Source organism: Sapajus apella, unplaced genomic scaffold, assembly GCF_009761245.1.
Source record: "Sapajus apella isolate SASKATOON/1434 unplaced genomic scaffold, GSC_monkey_1.0 scaffold145, whole genome shotgun sequence".
NCBI lineage: Eukaryota > Metazoa > Chordata > Mammalia > Primates > Cebidae > Sapajus > Sapajus apella.
The window spans coordinates 2,091,231-2,099,212 of NW_022437085.1; the positions used below are offsets into that span (position 1 = coordinate 2,091,231).

The 7,982-nt window shown below is 32.6% G+C and overlaps 1 non-coding gene across 1 annotated transcript; it reads left to right on the top strand.

Annotated features, from left to right (window-relative positions):
* Positions 1-2,799: 2,799 nt before the first annotated feature.
* Positions 2,800-2,940, top strand: LOC116540879. The gene has a single exon (XR_004264622.1). It is a non-coding gene; the product is annotated as a U4 spliceosomal RNA (small nuclear RNA).
* Positions 2,941-7,982: the final 5,042 nt, after the last annotated feature.

Sequence of the window (7,982 nt, forward strand, 5' to 3'; positions counted from 1 at the left end):
AACATTCTTGAAGGAACTCACAGATGACACAAACAAATGGAAAACATTCCACATTCATGCATAGGAGAATTAAGTTCATTAAAATGACAGTACTACCTAAAGCAATCTACAAACACAATGCAATTTCTATCAAATTATCAATGTCATTTTTTCGCTGAGTTAGAATAAATCATTGTAACGTTCATCTGGAACCAATAAAAGAGCCCGAATATCTAAGCAATCCTAGGCAAAAAGTAAAAAAGGCCAGAGGCATCACATTACCCAACTTCAGACTATACTATAAAGCTGCAGTAATCAAAATAGCACAGTACTGGTAAACAAATAGACACATTCACTAATGCAACAGAAAGAGAACCTAAAATTGAAGCCACACATCTACAACCAATTGATTTCAACTAAGTCAACAAAAATAAACAATGTAGAAATGATACCCTATTCTTTAAACAGTGCTGGGAAAACTAGCTAGCCATATGTACAAGAATGAAACTGGACCCCTATGTCTCACCACATACAAAAATTAACTCAAGATAGATTAAAAATTAAAAGTATTAACTGAAACTAGAAACATCCTAGAATAGAGCTCAGGAAATACTCTTCTGGAATATTGATTAAGGCAAAGAATTTATTACTAAGACCCCAAAAGCAAATGCAACAAAACAAAAATTGACAACTGGGACCTAATTCATCTGAAGATTCTCTTCACAGCAAAAGAAATGATCAACAGAGTAAAAATACAACCAACAGAATGGGATAAAATATTTGTAAACTATGTATCTGAAAGGATTAATATCATAAATCCAACAGTCCCTTTAAAATGTAGGAGAAGGACATGAACAGACACCTTTCAAAAGAAGACATGCAAGTGGCCAACAAACCAATTTAAAAATGCTAAACATCATTAATCATTAGAGAAATGCAAATCAAAACCATGATGTGATACCATCTCACATCAATCAGAATGGCTATTATTAAAAAGTCAAAAATTACAGATGTTGGCACGGTTGCAAGAGGATAGGGCACACTAATATACTGTTAATGGAATTGTAAATTACTTGGCCCTTGTGAAAAACAGTTTGGAGATTCCTAAAAGAACAAAAAATATAATTAACATTTGCCCCTGCAATCCCATTACTGTATACATACCCAAGGGAAGATAAATTGTTCTTCCAAAAAGTTACCTGCACTTCTATGTTTCTTACAGCATGATATGGTTAGGTATTGTGTCCCCACCCAAATCTCATCTTGAATTGTAATCCTCATAATTCCCATGTGCCAAGGTAGAGACAAGGTGGAGGTAATTAAATCAAGGGGATGGTTTCTCTCATGCTGTTATGATCGTGAGTTCTCATGAGATCTGATGGTTTTATAAGAGGCTCTTCCCCCTTCACTTGGCAATTCTCCTTCCTGCTGCCTGGTGAAGAAGTTTCCTTGCTTTTCTTTCACCTTCCACCATGATTGTAAGTTTCCTGAAGCCTCCTCAGCCATGCTGAACTGTGAGTCAATTAAACCTCTTTCCCTTATAAATTACTCAGTCTCAGGCCATTTTTCATCACAGTAGGAAAACAGACTAACACACAACACTATTCACAATAGCAAAGACATCGAATCAACCTAGGTGCCAATCAGCGGTGGACTGGATAAAGAAAATCTGGTATATATACACAATGTAATACTACACAGCCATAAAAAGAAATAAAACTATATCCTTTGCAGCAACATGGATGCAGTTGGAGGCCACTATACTGGAGGTGATTAAGCTAGTATTTAGAAAACGAAATACTGCATGTTCTCACATGCAGTAAGAGCTAAAGTAAGAGCTAAAGACTGGGTACACGTGAACATAAAGATAATAATAATAGACACTAGAGAACTCCAAAAGGAGGGAAGGATAGAGGGGTGCCAATGTTAAAAAACCACCTATTGGGTACTATGTTCACTATTTGAGTGGTGTCTTCAATAGAATCCCAGACCTCAGAATCACACAATATATTCACTTAATGAACTTGCACATATACCCCTTGCATCCAAAGTAAAAAAATAAGTAAATTTTAGAAAAGTTTGAGTTTTCAAAATACAGCTTTTTTTTTTGGAGACGGAGTTTTGCTCTGTTGCCAGGCTGGAATGTAGTGGCTCAGTCTTGGCTCAATGCCACCTCCGCCTCCCAGGTATAAGTGTTTCTCCTGCCTCAGCCTCCCAAGTAGCTGGGAACACAGGCATGTGCCACCATGCCCAGCTAATTTTTGTATTTTTAGTAGACACAGGGTTTCACCATGTTGGCCAAGCTGGTCTCGAACTTCTGACCTCAGGGATCTGCCCACGTTGGCTTCCCAGAGTGCTAGGATTACAGGCATGAGCCCCTGCACCTGGCCAAAATAACAGCTTTTTAAATCATCCTAAGTGTCATACAGTTTAACTGAATTTCTCATTGTCAATTAATTCATTAAATATTGGTTTCACTTTGGTAAACATTGTTTAAGAATCTTAAATATAGGTTTTCAATTGTCATAGCACTAAAATGAACTTGAACTTCAATTTGAGTGAGTATAGTACCACAGTAGAGAAAGGCTTATCGTGAAAACATTTGCAGGTATGGCATCTCTCTAATGAAGTGAAATCCAATGAGATTGAGAAGAGGTATGTTTGATTTTTGAGAAAGTGCCTGTGAAAATATTTGAGCCAAAATATGTATACGTTTCAAAATAATAAAAGAAAAACAAAAACACCAATTGAAAATATCCTTGATCAAAAAAAATTGTTCTGAGTTCATCAGTTATCTCATAACTGTAGATGTATTTTCTCAGCTTTGCGCAGTGGCAGTATCATAGCCAATGAGGTTTATCCGAGGTGTGATTATTGCTAATTGAAAACTTTTTCCAATACACCACCATGACAACTTGAAATGTAGTTGGCATTGGCAATTTTTGACACTCTCTACAGAGACTCAGTTATACAAAAATAAATAAATAAAAATAAATTAAAAAGAAGTATTTTCTCAGGTATACATATTATGATCTATAGGTAAGTCAATTGTCAGTGTTAAAAACGTTGAATTTACCAATCTTATGTTGCTACTTTGAAGAAGATTGAAAGACACTTCATAACTAAAAATCAGATAAGATCATATAAAATATATCTTCTTCCAGGAAAACACCATTGTCATGATATTAAAAAAAAGACCATGCTAAGAAGCTGACTGAAGTGTATGACTATATACCAACAACTACTTTTATGCTCATGAAAGTTTTAATATTTAGATAATTCATATAGAATATTTTCTTTATTTTACTTATTGCTTTTAGAAATAATTTCATTTTGATATAATTTTTGAATGGAAAAACTGTATAGATCCACCAATAACATGAAACCAACTAGTTGGACAATATAGAAATATTTGTATTTACATAATTTTAATGTTACTGTGTTCATTCAATTTTGAAAGTTTCCAAATTTGTATGATAAACTATATAATTATGCAAGTCTCATTAAGTAAAAGGTTGATGGGAAACATAAATGGATGCATCAGGTTGTCACCACCAGAAGTTGCATTAAAATTTACTTCAAAAACCAAACATGGATTATTGATTACCTGTGCCACTGCCCTACATGAATAAATAAATAAATATTCAATTAAACTCCAGTTTCACAAAATGAAACACCCAATGAATTTTCACCAATCAAGTGATATGGTATATGGGTAAAATTCTCCCGAGAATAGGTCTCTCTACAATTTACTTTCATTTTAACTTTATTCCTAATAGAAAGTCAGAATATCAATTAATAGATTATTCCTAAAGTATAACACAAGTAAATTTTCAAATCCATTTGAATATACTAACTTTGTCTTGTAAAAGTTAAATTTAAATAATTATATTTGACTTAAAATTTGTTAGGTAATTAATTTTATCATGTTTCACTTTCCATTTTTTGTGTCATAATAACTAAAAATCATCTGTGAACTAAGAACATCATGTGAACTAAGAACATCATGTTAAATCTTTTCTTTTTCAGCTTTTTAAAATTACTTTGAGGGGTCCAATGACTACATTTGGCTCATATAACCATAATTTCCCCCATCAATATTTCAACTTATCATAATTGATTATGAGAGTGATTAACTAAATTTTCCTTCCAGTTTAATTTTTCCCAAATCATTTTTCTGGCAAATTCAGGCAATGCTCATTCCTGTAGCCTTCACTTTCTTTTCACTTACATGCCAAACACAAATAAGTACATGAGTTCAATTTACAAAATTTTTCTGATTGATTGTAGCTGGTAATATTGACTCCTCAACATTATAAATTCCTGAGGCTAACAAAATTAATTTTTCCATGTAATTCTGTTGATCAAACCCCCCAAATTATTATTTTGCTATAGCTCATGTACTTAACTTCAGAATAACCATGTTATAATTAGATATTGATATGTGACAATAAGGAAACAAATATAAATATATTCACTTTAAACGTAAATCAAAGCATATTTCCTGTCCATTTTATAAATTGCAATGTTCTATAAAGTAAGCCATTATTTAAAAAACAAACTATGAAATAAAATAAAGGATATAGCTAAAGCATATTGTTAACGATTTTCTTTGAAATTGTTCATCAGAAGATACAAGATGATGTTTGGAGGTTGCTTGCAATTTAATTGCATTTCCATTTTGTTTTCTTGGCTTGTTGAGTAATCTGCTCCATAATGTGTTTTTATAATTGAGGGAGATGAAAAGTGAATTTAATAAAGATGCATAATTCATTTCTCTTTTTATTCTGTGCTTCTGTTCACATTTTATGCTGTCTTCCTGCAGAATTTTAAAATTCAAAGAAGACTTTGCAGATGGTATTTAAAATGTTTTTTTCTAAGCAGTTTCAGTCCACAGTATTATGTACCGTGTTGTACAAGACATAGAATCTTGAGAAGCAAGAAGATGCTGCCATAAGCTTTTTTTTAAAAAAATCTAGCTTGAATAAATAGAACATTACTGGAGATTTTAGAAGTGATTCACATAAGTTTAGTTAAAATCAAATATTTTATCTGATACCCATAAATGCAGATGAAATTTCACACAAGTATTTTTGAACTATTAAAAAAAAAAAGTTCCTTGTATAACAAACAACTTTGGTTTCAGAGATTTCCACGAAAGATATCTAGGCATTATATGATAATTCAGTTTAGTTACATCACATGCTTTTGCACCGGATCTGAATATACATGAACTGCTATATTCAACCAAATAAACCCTTATAATTTAATAATCTTCCCTCCTATTTTAGAATTACTGGCACAGCAAACTCAAGAAATTGCCAAATAATTATTTCAGTTAAGTGTGTAATTGGAGTATGAATCAGACATTCTTTTATCAGGTTTTGTAACTCATCCCATTTCTGAAATATGTCAAAACATTCAAAATAAATTAACTTAAATTTAGATAAACACATGAAGTGTGTAATACATAGAGGGATAGATTGATGGATACATTAGATAGATTGTGTAGTTAGATAAATAGGTAGCTAGATAGATGGATGGATGCGAAAAGAAAGTTTTGGCATAAAAAATAAAAGCTAGAGAGTATTATAGCTCCATACTGAAGTCTTTTGGGGGCTTAACTAAATAATCCACACTAGATTGCTTCATATATGATGTAAATCAATTATAGTGACAAAAATAACATTGTGGCTTCTGGATATAACAGGATGACTTCTTAGCACAAGTACATAAAGTTCATTTGTTGATTCATTATGTCTGCACATACATACTTTATTCTCACTGTGAGCTGAGGGACAAGCAGGTTCCTTGGGTGGAACACTGGATAGGCAATAGCCTTATTCTGGTTCTTAAGAAGCCTTTATTCGTTGGAAAGACAGCATTACCACCCCCCCCACACACACACTTGCACACACATACAGGTGCACACACATACAAGCAAATCTTCAAATTGAGCTATGAAAAATTTATTAACCAACTTATATATAAATATGAGAAAATATTATGATCTTCCAATGTCTGCATCAACTAAAATATTCTAATGCTTACCATGTTCAGTTTTCCTTTTAAAAGAAGCACAAGTAAGATTTTGACATATTTAAAAGTAAGAAGCAAGGAAGGAAATGTTTATTTGCCAGATTTTATATTACTGATAGTTTTTTTTCCATATTATTCTTTTATTTTGTTCTATTCTTACATAAAGAACTTGTTGCTTTATAAAATTGATTTTTAAAACATTAATATTTATTTACTTGGCCAAAGCTTATTATATCTTCTTCGCTTTATTTTAAATGTTGCAAAGTTGCATTCGATGATGTTTTTGGTGGCAAAAATCCTACTCTAAGCATGATTATTAGGCTATGGCGCTGAATGAAGTGGTTTTAAACATTAGCAAGTGCTTGATGATGAATAACTGTTAAATACAGTTTTGAGGACCACTGGTTTTTAAACCCAATCATACTGTTAAAAAAAGCAGCAGCAGCAGCAAAGGAGTAAGCTAATTGTAAGATGTGGCTAAAAGAAGCTAATCTATTCTTAACCTCACTTCATAAATGACAGCAAAATTAAATGGAGACAATCATGAATCACAGGAGGATGAGAGTTGGGTAACTAATTGGCCTATTTTCTGTGCTGTCAGAATCCTCTCAAGCAATTTTGTTCAATTATAATTGCAAATCAGCATGCTATTTCTTCCACATGAACTATCCGTTGCCTGAGGTATCCTGGGATAACTCATGATGAATTGTTGGAGAATATTTTTCACTAGTGAATAATTACAGGAAGTTCACAATGAACTGTCAGCATTAAAACTCTAAAAGTCCATGATTTTAACAATCTACAAAAAAAAAAAAATGTCATTACATGCAAAGGGCTGAGTGCCTTGATTATCATCATCAAGAATTAGGTTAATCTTGAAACTGTATGAAACGAAGCCAAACAGAAACCCAAATATTGCCCCTATATGCTTATCTCTCTGCTGAATATACTTGGCCCTCAGAGTGTCAAATAAATGCTACGCGCGACAGAGACTGCTCACACTTTTAGTCTGGGTTGTACCTTTTTCTGTTATTTCAGTTTAATCATCTCTGTTACTCAGAGTGACTTATATTCTCTCTTACATTACTTGGTTATATGGATTACTATGACATAAAATCTAGTCCTCCATACATGAACATCTGTATTATATTCTAGAAATAAAATAAAACACTATAATTTCAGGTTGTCACTGGTTTTTACAAAAATAACTAGCCAAATTTCTATTATCTCCAAAGTTCATCTTTCTTTTTTATAAATAAGGTAGCTACTTAGCAAGCAAATTTCAAGAACTTCCAGAGAAGTGACTATATTAGTTTGTTCTCATACTGCTATAAAGATATACCTGAGAATGAGTAATTCATAAAGGAAAGAGGTTTAATTGACTCATAGATCCACATAGCTATGGAGGCCTCAGGAAACTTTCAATCATGGTGGTAAAAGGCAAAAGGGAAGCAAGGACCTTCTTCACATGGCAGCAGAAGAGAGAAGTGCCACTGGCAGAAAAACAACCGTTTATAAAACCATCAGACCTTGTGAGAATTCACTCATTATCATGAGAACAGCATGGGGAAAACTCCCCCCATAATCACTTCCCAAAAGGTCTCTGGCTAAACACCTGGGGATTACAATTCAAGATGAGATTTGGGTTGGAAAACTATATCTTCTATGGCAATATGCAATTGCAAAAATAATGTTTTTCAGGAACCTGTGAAGTACAATCTATGTATTTTTAAAAGTCTTTTTACTTTTAAAAATCTGATTTGTCATCTGGTATATTAAAATCCATGTAATAAGAATATATTACTATGATGTCCAATCCATTTTATTATACCATCTTGAAGTTTAATTGGAATTAGGTAACGAATACTATACAGTATTTTAAGTCTGTTTTTAGCTCTTTCTTCAGATAACTTATTTGGGGATTTGATACAAAATGTGCATGCAATAAACTATTTGAAGGATGA